Source organism: Protopterus annectens, chromosome 2.part2 (assembly GCF_019279795.1).
Source record: "Protopterus annectens isolate FY-2018-M chromosome 2.part2, PAN1.0, whole genome shotgun sequence".
Taxonomy (NCBI): Eukaryota; Metazoa; Chordata; order Ceratodontiformes; family Protopteridae; genus Protopterus; species Protopterus annectens.
The window spans coordinates 225,037,546-225,059,241 of NC_056730.1; positions in this window are offsets into that span (position 1 = coordinate 225,037,546).

The window sequence follows — 21,696 nt, forward strand, 5'->3', positions numbered from 1 at the left end:
TCTGTACTGTAGTGCGATCTCGGAGTTGGTATATTTAAAGCGCAGGAGGATGTGGGGTGCAGGAGGGTTTGCCCCCCTGCTTAACCTTTCAAGTAGGTGTTTTTTCTGTTTTTTTTTTTTTTAATTTTTGAACTTTTAAGAGTTCGAACATATGTTGTCGACCATATGGTGTTCAAACTTTTAAAAGTTCGATAATCTAATATAGACCCTTAGGACCAGTATACTTGCTTGACTACCAAATGTAAAATAAAATAACACATCAATAAAGTAAATAACACTGGCTCATTTTAACAGCAAGGAATGTTATTTGCATGATAAGTTATCTACAAGGTCCACAAATTCACAATAAGTGCATGAAAGCATAATGACTAATCAATGTTAATACCACCTTGAGTCTCCCCTGAAAAGAGGTCATTGTCCAAGTGGGACTAACCTGGCCAACATAGTCTAAATAAAATAAACAAAACAGAATGCAAAGGAGAGCACAGGCCTTCATGATAAGGAATGAATTGCAGGATTAACTAGATGTGCTGAATGAAATATATTAAATGAATAAAAAATTGATCAGTTGTTAGGAATACTCAGTTTTTAAACTAGATTTTCAACACATAATGTTTTCTGAAGTGTGAGGGGTGGTATAATCCAAATGGTAACAAAATAAAGCATATATTCCCAGTCTGCAATATAAAAACACAGAGGCAGTGGCATTGTGACCCATCAAGGTAAAGATAACCATACTTATACTTTAAGCTGCTAAATCAACTATATTTTAGCAACTTGCAAATGAACAAAACTGTAAATAAATAAAGAACTAATGATAGAAAGACACAAACATAGGTGAACTAACACAAAATCATAATTATCAAAACAATGTCAATTTAGGGTGAGGCAAAGTCATTTCTTTACAACCCATCTATAACACTGACCACATTAAATTATCTGAAAATCTAAACCAAGTAAAAGACATCATAATTATTACATGTGAAAACAATCATGAAGGCTAATTCGCTGTGCTTATATCATGGCATAATTTTACAATAGCTACACCCATATACGTTTTTTACAAATGCCATTTTGAAAAAATTGAGTATATATATATATATATATATATATATATATATATATATATATATATATATATATATATATATATACTAAATGACATTCTTGAGCCATGACATGGAAGCACACACAGTGTAAAATGGTTAATGTATGTTTTACCTATAACTGTTAACAGCACTTCACCAGATTAAGGAAACCTAGAGAAGAACAGGCAAAGATATCCGGATATGGAACATTTTACAATATAAAAAATAAGAAAACAAAGTAGAAAAGAGGATTAGTAATGAAGAAGTTAAAGAAATAGAAGCTGAGGTTATGGATTACCTGCAAAGTGAAGGATTTAGTGGGAGAAATTTAACTCAGCTAAAAACACAACAGGCTAGAACAATGGACACCCAAATTAAGGAGAAATTAGTGGAGTAGGAGGAATCTAATCAGTTGACATATGAAGATACTTTGGATCATCCCATGGGAAACCAGTACAAAGGTTCAGCTGGAGTTATACAGCAAGGGAATGATCAGGAAACTGTTGCATCTCTGACACAGTCAATGTCGTGGAGTGGTAGACCAGTGAGCTCCCATATGAAAGAATAATGGATGTCACAGGGTGAAACTGATGAGAACATGACACAGGAAGAAGCTTTGGAAGTTTCTTTCTATAGAATACCTGCAGAAAATGGTGAACAAAGAATGTGCCCTCAGCTTAAAAGAAATTTATTCAACAGAAGAGTTGCTTGATTTAATAGAAATGGATAGACATATTAATATCAATGAAAGAAATAGGCTTCAAGAGGTCAAAAAACTCAGAAAGTTAGAACTTTGATAAAACAAATGATAGCTAAAGTCCTACCACACTAACACAGGGTAGTAAGCGAAAGGTCGGGGAGAAATTGAATGCCATCATGGAAGTACTGCATAGAGAAAACTATAAATCAATTAAGAGAAGATGTGTCACTGTTAGAAGAGTATAGATAAGGGAACAGATCAACAAAAATACTCTAGAAAGACAGACATGTTAAAAACAATGTGAATAGTATAATGAATCAGGATTTATCATGCACTATTGCAAATAATGTTGTTGTTGCTGTTGTTGTTGTGTAAACTAAAAATATCAGCACAGGCAGAAAAAACTTAGAAGATACACAAATAAATATAAAGTAAAAATGAAAAATAAGGAATTTATTGATGACCCAAAAAAGTTTTATAGAAAATTGGGAAACAAGGTAAAAGAAATTGAAAGACCACCAAATAAGAAGAAATAGATATATTTTGGAGAAATATTTATGAAGATCCTGTTGAACATAAGAAATATGCTAAATGGACAGAAGTAAAAGAAAGAATAAAAAGTTCAAATGTACAGGATATGAAATGAGATGAAGTAATGGCCAAAAAGACTGAAACAAATTTAAGAAAAGCCTCTAAATGGTAAACCCTAGACCCAGACACGAAGGTTTAGCCATGAGTAGGAACTATATATATATATATATATATATATATATATATATATATATATATATATATATACAGCCTGGCTAGCAATAGGAAAAACAATGCTTCTACGTAAGAGTGAACCTGCAAGTTACCCTAAAAACTAGAAACCAATAATTTGCCTTCTGATGACTTTACACTGGAAGTGATGCCAACAGAGTTTATACTCATTTAGAAGAAAACTCAGTTATGGCAGTAGAACAAAAGGGTAATAAAAGAAAGTAATATGGAAAAAAAGGATTATTTCTTGTTAAATAAGGTCATAGTGGAAAACTGTAAAAAGGGGAATAATCCAAGTATAAATGTTTGGCAGTATCCCACATTCATGGATAAAAGAGTGCTTATAAACATACAAGATATACCCTACACTGATAAACTACATCACAGTGACTATAAAACAGTGGCAAACCACTTTGCAGTTGAGCCATGATAAAGGACAAATTATTATTCCAGGAATAAAAATCCAAAGGGGATATTCCAGGATGACTTTCTCTCACCACTGCTCTTTTGTCTTGCCCTTAACCCATTAAGCTGTTTGTTTAACAGATTAGGTTATGGTTATCATCTGGCTCCCGGAAAGCATCAACATTTAAAGAATTCTCATCTTCTCTTTGTCGATGATTTAAAACCATATAGTTCATCAGATAGAAACTGAAAGCACAACTGCAAGTAGTCAAAACTTTTTCAGATGATATAAGAATGACATTTGGTCTTGATAAATGTGCAAAAGCAACCTTTAAAGCAGGAAAGCTGCAGCACCAAGAAAACATCACTTTGGGACAAGAATGTGATATAAAATAATTTGAGCAAGAGGGAGTGTATAAATGCTTGGGAATGGATGAATGATCAACAATAAAATATGAACAAATGCAAATAAAATTCAGTAAGGAGTATTTTAGAAGACTTAAATTAATCCTGAAAACAGCGTTGACATCTAGGAATAAAGTACAAGCTGTAAACCAATTTCCTCTTCCTGTCCTAACTTACAGTTTTGCAGAAACCGACTAGCCCAAAAAGGAGTGGGACAGATTAGACAGGAAAACACAAAGGATGCTTCATGCTCATCAAATGATTTATAAAAATCAGTGCATACCAAGATTATAAATTCCCCTGTCGGAAGATGGTGTGGGTCTCCTTGAAATTGATTGCATGTATAGATAGTCATTGTACTGCATACATATCTTCTAACGTCACGAGACCCATATATAGTGAAAGTCTTGAAACATGAGGAGAATAAATCTAAGATGACTTCCCTTCTTAGTCTAGTAGAAACATATCGGTGTCAAGCGGGAATTGAAATCGAACCAGAAGGTGAAAAAAATCAGGTGTCAATTAAATATGCCAAAAAAAAAAAAAAACAGAAGAAAGAATATAAGGTGAAGAATCAGAGGAGAAGGCAAGAAATGTGGAAAATGTATAAATATAGTTGCAAGTACAGAAAACTCTTGGAACAACCTCATGTTGGTCAGGATCAAATTCAGGAAAGGTTAAGGAGAGGCAAATTCAAACCAAAAGATGAAAGGTTAACATTGGTGGCCCAAGACAGTGGACTACGTAGATGTTGGTTTACAAAGTCTATTGAACATGTGAGAGAAACAAACAAATGTTGGTTTTGTAAAACAGAACTGGAAACAGTTGCACACCTTGTTACTGGTTGTGACATACTAATGGCAGAAGGGCTGTATACTGAAAGACAAAATAATATGGCAAGACTGTTGTGCTGGGGATTGTGTAAACATTATAATACTGAAGTAACTGAAAAACACTGGAAACATGAGCCACAAAGCATCATGGAAAATGATGAAGTCTGCATCACATGCATCACATTACTAAAACTTCAAAAGATAGATACAAGAAAACCAGATATGGTGGCCTTTGAAAAGAAGACAAAAGTAGCACTGATCATTGAAATTGCTACACCAGTGACTACAGTTTCTTGCATACAGAGAGACACAAAGTCATAAAATACCAGGATTTTTGGACAGAAACAAGAGAAATGTGGAAAAAAGATACCCGGACAGTTCCAACAGTAGCAGGATAACAGGTCTTATAAAAAAGAATCAACAGTCATATTTAGATATGTTACTGATACATGCAACTCTGTATAAATTGGAGAAGGAGTCATTACTGGGTACATTGCAGCTACTGCGAAGAGCACTTCTGGCTGACATCAAAGATTGAAACAGTACTAATTTCATGAACTTTAATCCTACTTTGACTTTGGAATGGGGTTCATTCTAGTCATGGTATTAGAAACCCCAAAGATTTGGTGAAAATAAAAATAATGGACGTCATCAGCAAGGACATAGGTGACATTCAAACTGTAGGTCAAACACTATTTGGCTTTGTTTAGGGTAGGTCATGCTTAGTAAACCGAGAAAGTCACCAAAGCCCTGGATAAAGGTAAGACAGTGCATATCACCTATCTTGATCTGGCCAAGGGTTTTGACACAATCCTCTACTCAGGTATCAATGAGAAACTCTTGCAGCTGGGGATTAACCCTTACATCACTAGATGGTTAGCCAGTTGGCTCACCAACAGCATAGATACTGTTAATGTTCATGACTCAATGTCTATCAGTACAGCTGTCACCAGTGGCGTACCACAAGGTTCAATGCTGGGTGCATTACTGTTCAGAATCTATTTCTCATAGGTCCAGGCTAAAGTATATGGATTTAGGCTTACTAAGTTTGCTGATGATTGCAAATTGCATGCAATCATTGAGCCCACCCATGATGTAAATATATTAGAGGAGGAGCTATTACAGAGAAATGATTGGTGCAAAACTCATATGGTCTGAAGAAAAATGCAAAAAGGTGCATTATTTTTGCCTTTTGTAAAGTGGAATTCCCTACTAATTACAGTACTGGCAATCCCATTCCAAAGTTTAAACCAGTGGTGCAATAACTAAGAATACAGGTAGATAGCAATATGAACTTCAACCACCAAGTTTCCGCAGTTGTAAGAAAAGCCTTCTACATTGTGCACCCCTTAAATCTAACCATCGTATCCAAGTCTGAGGATGTTATAAGACTAATGTACTAGATCCTCATCAGTGCACTAACAGAGCACAATGATTCCTTTTGCATGTAACTTACCAGACACCTGTAGCAGCTGGAGAGACCACAGGGTTTTCTCAATAAGAAAATACAGGGCTTACAAACCATGCCATGATGTATGTGGATAGACTGAAAGCCCTGTCACTGGCTTACAGGTCAGTCTCTGTCCCTGGTCTCATGGAAATGATGCATGTGTGTAAATCTAATGGCACAAGAGTCACTCACTCTAGAGATCTTAACCTAGCCTGTGACATTAACAGAACATGCTTTAGAGACAGCTACAGCAGATGAAATCAGCAGAGTTTGGAGAGAGAAAGAAGGTAATAGCAGTGTCTGATATGCTGGTGTAAAATGCTGCCTCTGATGTCAAACAATTGCACAAACACACACACACACACACACACACACACACACACACACACACACACACACACACACACACACACACACACACACACACACACACACACACACACACACACACACACACACACACACACACACACACACACACACACACACACACACACACACACCAGTTAACTGCAGTGAAAACAGAACCTCTACCTATCTAAGTACATGGACTAGAGAACTTACTACGTTGCACAGGAGCCACAGCAAAAGTCTGAGTTTTCTAAGGCTGCAGAACAATTTATAGTAGATGACATCATCATTGGACTGCAAAGTGGAATTCCCCACTAATTACAGTGCTGGCAACCCCTCCAATCTTTGTGCCCATGAGTGGTGCACAGCGATGGTTATCCCACTCCACAAAGGGGGATCCACCATGGACCCCAGGAACTACTGCCCCATTAGCCTGATGAGCCTGGTCTGCAAGGCCATGGAACGTATCATCATGGAACTTATAAACAAAGACATTGTAATCTCCAAACTCTGGACCCCACCCAGTTTGGGTTTGTAAAAGGCAAATCATGTCTTCTAAACCTGATAGACTTCTTTGAAGCAGTCCCAAAACCATAGATGAGGGTATGGTGTTTCACACAGCCTATCTAGATCTCGCCAAGGCTTTCAACACCATCTCCCACTCTGGAATTATAGATAAACTCACTAAACTAGGTATAAATCCCTATGTCACAAGATGGGTTGCAAACTGGCTAACTGACAGAACCCACACTGTGAAAGTAGTAGACTCAAAATCCGACTTCAGACCATTGACAAGTAGTGTACCACAGGATTTAGTCCTGGGTCCTCTCCTATTTGGTATCTACTTCTCTGAAATACAGGCTAACACAGAATGTCTTTGGCTAAAAAAGTTTGCAGATGACTGAAAACTAGGAGCCATAATAAAAACTCGTAATGATGTGGACATCCTACAAAAGGGCCTCACTGAGACAGATGCCTGGTGTCAAAGTGATGGCCTCAAGCTCAATGCCAAGAAGTGCATTGTCATCCCCTTTGGTAAAAACTCTGTACCCATGAACTACCACATAGGTGGTAGTCTACTTAACACTGAAAGTATGATAAGAGACCTTGGGACACAGGTGGACAGTAGTCTCTCCTTTGATAATCATATGCCACAGTAGTCAGAAAATCCTTCTATGTGGCACACCTCATCATAAAAGGTTTCTCATCCAGGAAAAAGAGATCATTGTTCCCCTCTACCCATCACTCATTAGACCCATTATAGAGTACAATGCCCCTTTTGGTATGTACCTCACAAGACATCTACAACAACTGGAAAGGTCACAGAAATACCTCACAAAGAGGATTACCGGCCTCAAACAGATGCCCTATGCAGTCCGTCTCAAAAAACTCCAGCTTTACTCCATTGCATATTGCCTACTCAGAGGCGATCTCTGCTTAACATACGAAGCTATGCCAAACCCAGAGCTGTTGCACATGCTTCACTTAAAGAAATCCCAATGTCTTTGAGCTGAATGCTCTAAGGACCTAATCTTTGTCACCATAATAAACAGAACATGCTGGAGGGAAAGATTCCTGTCCCAGAGACTTCTCATACTCTGGAACAAACTACCTATCTATATCAAACAAAGCTCCTCATTAGCACTATTCATGAAAAATCTTGATGATTGGATGGGAAATAGGAAATTCATCCCAGAGATCACTTCTGTGGCTCTGCTCAGTAGAGGCACAGGAAAATAATTTTCTTGGGTGGTGAAAGTCAGGGTACCTTTTTGGTAGTCTTATATAAGCCCAAGGGCCAATAGCCTAGTACCTACCTATGAACCTAGACAGAAAATGTTTTGGGGGGGGGTCTATGAAATGGTTACCTTGCCATGTACAACTGTCAAGATATGAAAGTTCTGCCTGTTGTCAAATTGATGAGTATAAAATGTGTAGTATTTGCTGTTGTGTTTCCAATGTGTAGGTATACTTTAAGAGACAGCTGTAGAAACTATATGCAAACAGCTGTCCACATTACTAGAAGTATTTGAAAATCTGACTGTGTATTGTCAATATAAATGTGTGTATGATATATAAGAAGCATTTGTTATTTATTTCTCTAGTACAGTTGATATATTTGGGAACAAGTACTGAGAGATCAAGTTTGTAACAGATGGCTGCAGTGGAAATATGTGTTCTTTTCTTAAAAGCATGCCTTCCATTTGTTTGTTTTATATATATTTTCGTGTGATGAAGTATAAATGGACATTTCACCAAAATAATACATGGTTAGTAATAAAAATAATACTTAATAATACTTAATACTTAATAATGCTTTGTATAGCACACTGCTGAGCAGCTGATTTCTGTGGATGATGGCAAAGTGTTTGCTCATGTGAGGCACACATTTCTACTGCTTTCCATGTTTGCACATAGTTAAGCAGTGAGCAAATGCAAGCCTCATTGCCTCATTTATATGTATTTTCAATAGTGAGAGCATGAAACACACTTGCTGCTTAGGTGACTCTGAGGCAGCAGGTGTAAATGCATTAATACATTTATTTTGGAGCCCAGATGATATAGTGTTCGAATCCAGGTATATGTAATAGTTTTAAATAAGTATTGCTAATGCAATGAAAAAATTCTTTAATCCACATTAACTGCGTCTTACCTTCATGCAGCATGTTTAAGTGGCATTACACAGAGGTAACTGCACAAATGAAGAGACGATCACTTTAGTTTGGCATTGATGTGCGATGCCAAACTTTGCACACAGAGGACAAAAAGTGAAGGGTTCCATTGCTTTTTGTTCCTTATGTGTGCTGTGTGTGATTCTATTTTATGACTAAATTAAAGGTGCGAAAATGGGGTAGATCAGAAAGTGGTGAAATGGGCAGGGTGAACAGGGGGAAGAATAAATGTAAAGCAATATAAGAATGTGCAGAAGAGAGAGGTAGGAAGGAACTATACCTAGCCACTTCTTAAATAGTGCAAAATGAAAATATGTACAGAATATTACCTAAATTTGGACTGTCACCTGAACAAAGAGGGGTGACAACAATGCAATCCTGCTGTATAGCCAACTGGATCAATCAAGAGTGGGAAAACAGTTGTGTGAAGTGGAGAGCTATGTATAGGATGATATTTTTTCTGTGGGACAGTTTCCCATTGTTTTTAATTTAGTAAGACAAGAATGTTGGGTAAAGGGCGTAGGTGTTCTTGGATCTGTTAGGTAGAGACAGCAGGACATTTATACCACTTGTGTAGGTATTAATTTATGTAATATTTTTAAAGGAGTGTACTATTCTATAATTGCTACTTGTGGTATTTGAACCCACAACATCTAACTACAAGATTTGAACCCACAATTTCTGACTACAGTCTTACACTTGACTCCTAAAGTTGGTTTGTGCTACAGACTAAAGCATGCATGCTTGCTTTTATAGTTAGGATATGCATGCTTACTTTGTTTCAATCATATAGAAAAAATCTGTCAATGTAAATTTTACAATAATACTTCTGTTGTGCTGCATATATACCCTGTGCTTCTTTCAGTCTCTCTAGATGCTCAGCATGAGCTTCTATATTCAACGTTATCACTATATTAGCTGTGGAATGAAGAGAAGAGAACAGAAGAGTATTATACATACCAGTCTTGCCTATATTTAGCTTTCTATGTATTATAAATTCTCGTTGTTAGAATACTTACACAGCTGTGGTATGTTACTAGTTCCATCCAATGGTTGAGAGTATTCGTCTTGCACCATTTTATGTGTTTAAAGTGGTGAATACACTATTCTCCAGTGCATAGAATGCCAGTCGCACTGAATACAACCTTGATCAAACTATTCCAAGCCTCAGACTTCTACTGGGAGCCAGTATAGTCCCTCTGCAAAAGCCTTTGGCTGTGGCACTTTACAATTAGTCCAGTAAAGATTCTGGACTCCTCATCAACCCACCTCTGTGCCCTAAATTGGGCACCTTCCCTTCTACCACCAGACATGTCTAACCAGAGAGAATAGCAATAGCTAATAATAATAATAATAATAATAATGCAAACAATTCCTGTTATTGCATTTACTTGTAGTGCAAACCCACATAACAATGCCAACCACATCTGCATGGTGTTAAGCAGACAGCAGCACTGCTAAACAGAGAGGAAAGCAGTTTTTTTTCAATGGAAGGTTAATGTGATAGCTGAGAATAGTTTGAGGGTTGTTTGCTGATGGAACTTTCAGGTGATTTCACTTCATATACATGTACAGTGCCATACATTTCGTGACATGACACATTTTTTGGCTTTATATACTAATAAAATTAAGTTTTACACTGTGGAATTCAAACCCATGAATAACAGACAAAAACATTTTTTCCTCAGTGGTGATTTCTATATTTGCCAGTGAAGAAGTGCTTCTCATGCAAAGTCATGAGTTATTTATAAACATACATGCCAGATTGAGGGGATAGCCATGTATGTGTTTGAGCTGACAAGGTCCTTGTTTATACATTTATGTGTGTATGTGTCTTATTGAAGTCTGAAGACCATCCAAGACCAGACAACACACTTATAATTACAGAAACTTTGCAGACAGTATACCTTAAGTCATACATACAATCCACATGTGTTTCACTGATACACATAGCTTTTATTATTTATAATTATGGTTACATTTTTTTAAATGATAGTTAATATAAAGTCAAATGGAACAACAGTAAAAAAGGTCTGGAATTTCCTGTATTAGGGTGCAGGACCATCTGTATTGCAGCCCAACATTATATCTGTTATCACAGGAATAGTTAAATAACAGTTGGATATTTTCCTATTCATTAATATAAAGTGAACTGGAACAACAGTAAAAGTATATTGAATCTCCTGTGTTAGAACTCTGGACCATCTGTATTGCAGCCCTACACTTATACCTGCTGCCACAGGAACAGTTAAATAACAGTTGAATATTTCCCCATTCATTATTAACTTCTGTGTGTTAAATGCCACACAATGCAGGTTAGCCTATTTGTGCAATGCCCAACACATTTGATAGAATGTATCCATTTTGAAATTGTTGAATGCTTCCTGTCTGTGGGTGTTCTGGACCTGCAGGTGTTGGGAAAGATTGCTAACCACTGCACAACATCAGTAAGCAGTGTTGCACAATGGAATACAAAAATACAACAATGTATTCTTTTTGAAATTAAGAATATCTACATCCTGTGTGTAGGCACTCTATCTACTTTGTGTGTAGGCATTACTTCAAATTTTCACAATGGTATGGGTCGCTAAAATGAGACTTGCAAAGCTACACTTGTTTTAGCTGTATGAGTAATGTTGATTAGGTTTTATCCTTAAAAGACAAATGTGAAGCTTGAACCCTGATCTACAGACAATACATCCTGTGTGGATCTATGTGTTGAGCAGATGTGCTACAATCACAAGTGAGTCACAGGTATAGTTGATCTATTGCTTATTAAAGAAGTTCATTACATGACAGTTATTGTGTTTAGTAGTTTCCCATGTTTGTGCTAAGCTACGCACCACACAAATGCTGCCATTAAAAAAAAGAAAATAAATCTATAAAATAAATAGCACTCCAAACTGTATGTTAGTGCACATGAAAGATGTTTTACACAAGTCTGAATTGGAACTCTCACAACAATGAACCTTCAAAACACAATAAGGGTATCTTATTCCTCTTTGCCACAGAAACAACTTTGCAGCAAGAATGAAAAGCATTGTGCATACAAGCAAGTCCAAAAATAATCCACAGCATGAAGACATATGGCACTTGTACACTTTTGATTTGTTTGTACATGTATTATTTTCAGATGAATGCAATGAGTGATCACACAACCATTTATGACCATTGTTTACATAAATGCAACTCTGTTTTATCTCTATATGGTGTTCATTCATCTGTAATCTGAGCACTAATCTGAGACATGCAGTCTGTAAGGAATTTGGTATCATTGTTCTTAAAATGTGTGAGAATATTAAATAGCAATAATATGCAGTTTTCAATAAATGCAGGGGAGGTTAAAGGTTACTGAACAGAAACTATGAAATGTGTGCAGCTTACTTACATTTAATACCTTGTTACAATTACTTCTACACTTTGTAAGTCTAACCTGTCTGACACACCCACTGAAGGTAAGGAAGTATGATTAGCTGTTGTGTTTTCCTTCTCCTTACCAGTAATCATTCACAGTTGCAATCCATTAACAACAAACACTGAGGGAGTGCCTGCAATTGACGGATTGTCTACACTATGTTTAAATCTGCTACACAGAGCCATGAATTTAGGATTCAGCACTTCTAATGAGTTTAAACCACATTTGCATTTTCACCATGCTCACAGCCCTGAATCTACAGTATTAAAAGGTAACCATGTAGCTAGGGAACATGAAGGTGAGGATACTTGTTTATTGGATAACACAGAAGAAGATTGCTATTACTTTGTATTTATCTGCACAGAAGACTACTGATCTTAATAAGGTATCATTGCATTTTTCAATTATATACTGGATATGCTCATGTCAGGTAGATAAATATTTTTATATATACATTGGTAAATGCTACTTTTATCTGTACGCATTTCTTAGGATGTTTACTGGTGGCAGAGACATTTTGGTCAGGGCATGTTACTTTCTCAGATGGACAGCCTTTTTAACTTTCATCACAAGTGTTAATGTTACAGTTGTTTCTCTTTACACTTTTCTATTGCTATTTCAATGAAATGTAAATATTTTATATTGTCAATAACACAGAGGTATTAGCTATCTAGCTTTGCCCATAGACACCTCCAGAGGGAGTGCTGGCCACAGGTAGAGGAGACTGTCAATTGCATTAAAATGAATGTTCTGTTGTAAATGTGTACATATGTTTTGGGGACATTGTTTTGATAGCACTTATAACAATTCATTGAAAGTTTTATTCCTTTTAGCAAAATGTCACAACTTTGCTTTGTGTGTGAATGTGATGTGTTACAACTACATAAATCCATTTTTATATTTGAAAGTTTTTGTTTCTCCAGTGGGTAATACTAAAAAAAAATATTGTTGTGTCATATCAAAGAAGGACTTTTATTTATGCGATAATGTGTATTATCCTTCTTTTGTGTTTCATGTCACCTAGTACAATGTCACCCAAGCATTCACATCCCCACAAACCATGATTTCAGTGAACCTGAGAATTATGTAATTGAACAGACATTTGGGCAACATGGTAGATTTCTGCTTGAGAGAGGCCATGGGGATATGTCTGTAAGAATGCAAATTTGGCAGCAGATAATGGACAACGTCAATGCTGTTGGGATTTGTAGCAGGATATATGCTCAGATGTGTCATAGAGCCACTGACATGATTTCATCGGCCAGGAGGAGAGCAGCTACAGTGGCCCTTGGACAGATGGATACTAGGGGCCTGCTACAGATCCATCTCTGACACCAAATGAAGAGTTCATGTCCACTATCAGGGATCCAGAGAGCCTAATGAAAGTACACAACAACATGTGACTGATGTGGTGCTACTATTTCAGGGAGGACAAGTATGTCCCAAGATGATCTTCTAGGTAGGCTTACCTATGTCAATTGTGAAATATTTCTTGTAGAGTAAAATATTGACAGCAATATTTAAGTTTGTTCAAAAATTTTTTTTAGGAGGGGTAGTTATAAAGATTGATATGGTTACAGTTAACAACACATTCTGGTTCATTACACATGGGCATGGGGCAGACATGTCATCCAAGTTTCTGTTAAATGTGTTGTTAATGCACATATAAGAGCCAAATGTTTTTCACCCCCTGTGTTACTGTTAATTGTGATTATGGTGCCCTTACCTTTTGCTTAACTTCTTCCAGGACCATCCTCCCTAGGAAGTGTTGAGCCTTCTGCGCATGTTAAGCCAAACAGTTTTATTTCATTCCTGATGAGCAGTCACAAAAATATTTATTTTAGCCATATATGTGATGTGTGTTCCAGGACTGTATGTGTATTGCTGTACTGTCTGTAATACTGGCACCACTGTCAGTTTGTTAGCATAGATTGAACTGTAGTACTGTAGCTATTAATTTCTTTCCTGTGTTTGTTGCTTATTATCACAGGTGATCTTGACAGTGGTAATGTAGGACTCCTACCACCTGATGTTTGAGTATTGTCAGACACTAATGATGATGGTGGGCAAAGAGAGGTACAGTCGGGGGGTGCAAAGGTTGAATCTGACACTGAGTTTGACATTTAGCCAGCCCCTGTAAGTCCATCAGACACTGCCAATAGGCCTATGCCTATCCATTCCAGTGAGCCTTCAGATATTGGACAGATGGAGGGTGATACATTCGATCAAGGTAGTGTGGTTACTGTGGCTTCAGTGCCTGTTGACTCTGGCCAAAGCCAAATTGTGGGTGAGGTGCCACACAGGAGAGTTGTTAGGGGTGCTTGGAAGAGGCCTGCTCTCCATCCGCCAGCTGATCCTAGTGTGTCTTTCCGTGCCACTTGTATGTTTAGGGCCATCATAGAGGCACAGGCACATTCCAATAGAGCCTCAAAAGAAATGCTTAGGATTGTAGAAGAGGCACAGTCTGATATGTGTGACTGCCTCCACCATGTTGCTGATTCAATGGATCAGATGAATGACATGTTGGAATGGACAGTGTCTGTGATGGAACAGCTGCTGATAGCAGGCTAGCATCCACTTGGGCATAGGTCAGCTCATGTTAGCTGTCATGGCCATGCCTGATCATACTCCCATAGTGGCACCAGGGTCTATATCTTGTGGTCAAAAGCTAATAATTGCGAATGACCACAACTTCAAAAACACAGGAACTCAAAGCTGTTATTGTGGGGTCGCACTAAAGTGTAGATAGGGGTATTTGCCCTTTCCTCAATGTAGTGCGATCTTGGAGTTGGTATATATATCTAGCGGGTGGTGTGGGGGGCCCCAAAATTACAACTTTGAGTTCCGGTGTTTTCGAAGTTGTGGTCATTCACTATTATTACCTTTCAACCATGTGATATAGACCCATGGCACTACTTCCACTTCTGCATCAGTAGTTGAGGCATTCACACCCTGACAAGGCAGGCCATGGGGTCATGGTCCTGGGCATACTTATGAGAACAGTTTGTCCAGTAGACATTAATCACATTCAGGTAACAGCAGTGCATCTGACCAATGGCGTGGACATGTCAGTGAAACTCCTGGCAGAGCCATTTCTCATGGCTGGGTACAATAACGATGAACTTCCACCTCTACCAAGCACAGCTCACAACATACTAAGACAAAGAATTAGCACAGAGCTTGGTTGTTTTCTTGCAGACATTCACACACCAATTTCACCTAGAGTGTCCATATAGACACAACAGTTATATGGTTCATTTATGAGGATTAAAGCTAATTCTATCTCAATGGCCATTTGATATTTTATCCAAATGTCTGCCTGCTTGTATTTCTTACTCACACACACTCACCATCCTTTTGTGTCATCCTAGGCTTCCTGCCTCCCCCAACACCCTCTGCAAGTGATGACAATTGTGCCATATCCTTGTTTTTTATATTTTCGATTCAGGGATATATAAGCTTTGTGGCTGATGTTCACAGTGCATAGTAGATGTAGTGCTTAAAATATCCATGTTTGAGATGCTGCTTTGCTAATTATAATGCTTTCTTATGTGCTTTTGTAATGTGTACATGTCTCCCAGACTGTTACGGCAAAAAAGTTGTACCAAGACAAAAAAAGTTGGACAAAAGCTGAACAATACGGAGACTTTTTAAATATTTTGGTCTTACCAAGTTAGACAGAGTATAGAATCAAACAGTTTTCACATCAGTATTTTTAAGATTTTTCTAAGGGTATGAATCTGAAAGTGAAATCTCTTTCATTAATTTTTGACTTCTCTCTTTAATGATTTGCCCTGTACAAAAGTATGAGGCCAAACTGAGGACATTCGGTTACCATCACTACTTTCGAGAGATATGAATGTGTGAATCTTTGATGCCTGAGTCCTACTATTTGACAGAGGACATTTGTATTCACATACATCACTCCTGCCACATCTTGAAGTCATTGCTATAAAAAAACACCCACCTTTTACTTACTTACCTTATTAAGTAACAGGCTATGCCATTCCATTTTTATTATTACACATTTTTGTTCTATTCCAGGTTCATCATTACCTCCTGCAGTTGCTACAGTTTTAGTTCAGGACTGACTCTGTCTGATGCTAGGAGGACACAGGCATTTCATCGGTAGGTAAAGGTTGTGAGCATTGCCTGGCATCAGTGTTACAACATGTATGTGCATAGGATGAAGGTTTTAGCCCTTAGGTGGTGAGTAACTATGCTAATCATTGCCTCTTAGCCAGTGTAAGGGCATATTGAGCATGCCTACATCTGCCTATACCCACCGCAGCTATTGGTTCCCCTTCTTATTCCTCACCTGCATGTGGTTGTGATATCCTTTGTAGTGGTGGTGAGATGTGTGCCTCTCCCCTGTGCTGAACTGCTGAAGCTATTTTCATAGGATAATGTTGTGAAGCATGGCACAGATAGTGATGATTTTAGTACAGGTACATGGATTGTACTGCAGGGCTCCCCAGATGTATCTAGGCACAGGAATTGCAACTTCAGCATCCCAAACACACACTCTATATTTCTGGTTTGAGCATGTGCCTCATTATGGCATTCTTCAGTGGGTGTGTGTGCATTTCTGATGGGTGTCATCAACCACGATTCCAGTGCATAATCTGCAGTAAATGGCCCTGTGGGATATCACCCCAGTAAACATGTCATACTGTTGGGAGTTGTGTCAGATATGTCAGTTGTGGCAACTGCCTAGATTGCCAGCACACACATTCAGGATGATTTCCTTAGTATTACACAACATTGGCAATTAATAGAGTTGAAGCCCTTTCTATTTATGTAGACCCTTCCCTGTTCCCTGGGTGGGGCTTTGATTTCTATATGTGTACAATGTATAGCACCCAGTACTGTCTTCAGGTGTACAGGGAAAATATATGAGGTCACTGGCATGTTGGAGCATAGTATTTAGGAACTGATGGAGGATCCTGGATGCTGATGCATGTGACACCTTATCCTGTCCCAGTTGGTCTCTGAAAGATTCCTGTAGTTAAAGTTCTAAGTGCTACACATACTGTTGTCTCCACTAGTACTGGTTCCCCTAGGTTTGTCCTTGGTCTGGGTTGAGGACGACAGAGGTTGCAGAGTTCCTGTAAGGTGTCTGCATCCACCCTGTAGCACTCTACAACTGCCACCTCATCCGGATTGTGATAAGATAAATGGGGTATAAAAACTCTTCTCCTTCTTGGGAATGGTCTATTAGCAGAAGCAGCAGAACACTGACTTCAGCCTGATGCACATACACATGAATTAAAACAACAGCAACCCCTAACATTCTTTCTTTGCAGACTCCGTTCTGGTTTTGGAATTTGCAGGGAAGATCAGCACTGGTTGCTTTATAACTTGTTAAATAGTTCCTCTATCTTGGAATGGTTGGTTAGCAAACAATTCAGCTGCTTATGCTGTAATTAGCATGCCACAGTATTTACCATATTTGTGCGGCTCTACACACAATGTATAGCCACTTATGTAATCCCAAATGGTTCTCTATAGTGTGCGTGTCAAACCACAATGTGCACATGATCTTAGTGGAGTGTGTAGGGTTTATTGAATCTGCCCCATAATTTTTAACATATTGTACAGAACAGCTCTCATACATTTATTTCCAAAACTACAGTAACTGACATTGTGATTAACAATATTTTTGAAATTATTAAACCTAAGTATTAATAGTACTAACTGTGTTACATTAACTTTTTCAGGTGTTTGTAAAGAAACATTGTTCAAAACATATTTTAAATACCATAGAGTTAAATGTTATCGGTTCTGTCTTAGCACTGATTACATTAATTCACACACACTTTTCCAATTGCAGTTTCACAGTATAGTAGTAAAATTATTGGCTTGCTTGACAACACTGCCTGGTGCAGGGAAAATAATTGCTGTTGGGAACTGCTGCTGTTGTTATTTCAAGCATTACCTTTCCCTTAATAATGCATAAACAGGATGAGGTCTGAATTCATTGAGGTTAATTCCCTAATGTTGAACTCTACAATCACTTTTTCCCTATTAGAAGTCACTGATAGTATGGTTTCTCTTTTGACACTAGCAATCTGTCACTGTGTCTGGACTTTTCACTCTGTTGTGTGACCATCATGTTAGTATATAAGTAAGAGGATGGTGAATAGCTAAACACATGCATTTCACAAGCTTTCTGGAACTGAATATCTGTCATGTTTGTTTTGTCTGGTTGAAGTTCCAGCCAATCAAATCACAAGGGAACATAGGTGTAACAGTTTAAATATTATTTTAAAAGTTGACTTAAGATTGTGTCATACTAGAATAATGAATTTAAATCAATATCGAGTTGTGCTGTAGAGTTTTTTTTCAAACACAGATGTATACCACACTCCGATGAAACTGCAATTTACATTTTGAGATGCCCACTAAGAAAAGGGCTTGTGGACAGAATACTTTGTCTTGACTTCCCTCCTCTCACTCTGTGCTAAAAGACAGGCAGGACAGCCTCATGTTAAAGGCACCAGAGCTCTATAGGTAGGATAAAATTAATAGTCAGTTAGGCATCTGAATGAATGGAGTCTGAAGAGGAAAGGGAGGTTAAGGATAGGGCTAATATTAGCAAAAGAATACGTTGGTCAGGTCTCTTTTACACTTTTTTTTGTAAAGGAGTAGATTTGTAGTGCTGTTCACTTTACCCTTTGGCCATCTAGCAGGACTATGGTAAGATGTAGTTTGATGGTGGTGAAGTCTAGAAGAATGACAGGTAAGGTGTGTATCTGGATAATTCAGTAAACAAGGGAGTTCTAAACAATTAATAATTACATAGAAAAAGGAGCTATTGGGAATAGTGTCACTGCTGTATTCTATGGGTGCTTTATTTTGTAATAGTGTCACTGCTGTATTCTACAGGTGCTTTATTCCGTAATATGTTCTGACATATAGGCCACTGTGACTTATATATATGCATCTTCTAAGGATAGCTTACAGGGAGTTCAGTTATTTGCTGGAGGTATTTGGTGGTTTTGTTAAAAATGATATAATTGTAATGGCTGTTAATAGTGCTTTGGGTTTTGACTTTGTTTTTCTGTGTGTAGTGTTGTTCATGGAAACTAGTAGTTTAGATATGTTAAAATATAAGCAAAGAAAATGAAAGAAATGATGCAGCATATCTGTTAATATTAATGATTTTGTGGCACAGATTAGGGCTCTTAATTCCTTTATGTTCTAGTGTGCTACATCAGTTTCCAAAAACATTTGTAAAGCATTTCCTGGATATATTAGGCAGTGAGTCACTTAACAGTAAATGTTCTGTGATGTAGCATGCTAAAGCTGAAGGCCATATCTTAAGTGTAAATATAAAGTTTAAGGTATGCTGTACTATGTAGTTTCGTGCCTGTAGGACTCTAGAGTCTGAGTCCTACATACTTCACTTTTAATTTGAAATTGAATGGAAGATGAAACACTTCATTTGTAGGAACATAGAGTCTGAGTCCTACATACTTCACTTTTAATTTGAAGTTGAATGGAAGATGAAACACTTCATTTGTAGGAACTGAATTCATATTCCAGTATGCTGTATCATTTTGTTAAAATACAGTAGGGAATCTTGCTGATGTGAAGCATATCTCACAATCTCTTAGCACTAGAATTAGGGACAAAGTAAAACTAATTGGACAAGAAAAGACCAAAATTAGGGGCAGATTTTAATTATCCCTCTTAGCAACATAAAAAGCTGAAATAACAGGTCTGTCATGTATTTTCTACAGGACATGAAGTCTGAAACTCAAATGTCATTTTTTGTGATTAGAATCCTCATTGGGTATAGATGATGGTCATAACTGATCTGACATCCTGACACCATGTGCAGAAATGGGAAAAAGTTGGTTGTGAATGGATGGATGGATGGATGGATGGATGGATGGATGGATGGATGGATGGATGGAGTCCTCAAAAATTTGCAAGAAAACCACAATTTTTAATGAAGGAAAGATGAAACATATAATGCAAAAATCTGGTCATTCTGCAAAATTTTGGACAGTTGACAGGTTTTGCAAAGTATGCTGCACATCAGGTACCAATGCTATATGCTGTAATGCAGCCTGTGTAAAACTGAATGGCATATTTAAGTGCAGACAACATATACATGAAGCTGGAAGTTGGTTTAAGCCTTATTTGGTTACAAGGGTAAGTATGGTTATGGATTATATGCATGGATGTCATTGTTATTGTGTTGTTGTTATGGCATGAAGTGCAGGGAAGTAATTAACTTGTAGACAAAAGCTGGTGACTTACTGTGCAAAATATCTTGGGTCAGGAGCCATAATTCAGTATAATTATCAACATTTCATCACTGCCTTTCTTTCTTTCTTTATGTGTTTATTTTTGCTTAACTTCATTAAAAATGGTGATTCAGCATTGAGTGCATGCTCACAGATACGATATTGGATTTTAGGAGATGTGGCATCACTAAAGCCAAAGGGAAAGCTACTTTCTTGAGTTTGATTTGCAGACAACTGTGCAGGAGCGGGCTCGTGCTATAGGACTGCAGGACTGCTGGCCCACCTAGAAAAACAAAAAAAAAACAAAGCTGTGAACCAAGAAAACAAAATAAAAACAAAACTGTGAACCAAGAAAACAAATAATTATGAGTCCCAGAACTCCACGCATGCACAGAGAACTCAGAATGCCTTTGTCAGCAGTCTGGATACAGAGGGGAAGGCATTTCTGCCCTGCAGACACACACAGACTGCCTTTTTCAGTAGTCTGGATGCAGGGGAAGGCATGGCATTTCTGCCCCACAGATGTCCAGGAATCTATGTGGTGACAACTGCATAGAACAGAGGAGCTCCAGACTGCTTTATCTGCAGGCAGGACCAATCAGGAGAGAGGTGAGGTGAGTTTTGAGCTCTCATGAGGGATTTCACTGCACATGCTCCTTGGATTTTATTGCTTCGTTCATGTCACAGGTGACTTAGACTTTACTGCTGCTCTGGAGACATTTCATGTGCATCATGGGATATTCTACAACAGTTGTGTTTGTGATGACCTAGTTGCTATCTACTGGTGGCTAGAGAGAACACATGGTGGTGGGCAGAGATACTCAGGCTTGAACCCTGTACCTTGGATGCAGGTGGTAAGGACCTGAATTCCCTACTCACCACCATTTGTAAAAAAAATTGCAGATTTTTGCCTCATATTTGTTCTGTTCCTCATTAAATCTGTGGTTTCTGTATCTTCATTTTTTCCTTGCAAAGTCTGTAGTGCAGTGGTGCATTGGTAGCATTGTTGCCTGACAGCTACAGGTTCTCTGGTTTGATTATTGGCTGGGGTGCCTTCTGTGTGGAGTCTGCATATCCTCCCATCTTACAAAGATGTGTCTGGAGTGTTTCTCCCTGCTCTGCTGAAAATTGGCTTTTGTTCCAAGTCAGACTAGTTTCCTGGTTAACAAATGTTTAAAAATAACAGGCATTTGAATTTCAGACTTCATATTCTTCAGAAAGTATATGGTAACACAAAACCTTTTATTCTTGCAATTATCTAAGTTTATAACATGGATATTTGAAATTTGTCTCTATGTTTGGGACTGTATTCCCTCATTATTGGCTTCATCCAGGTATTTTGTGCTAAGGTTGAGAC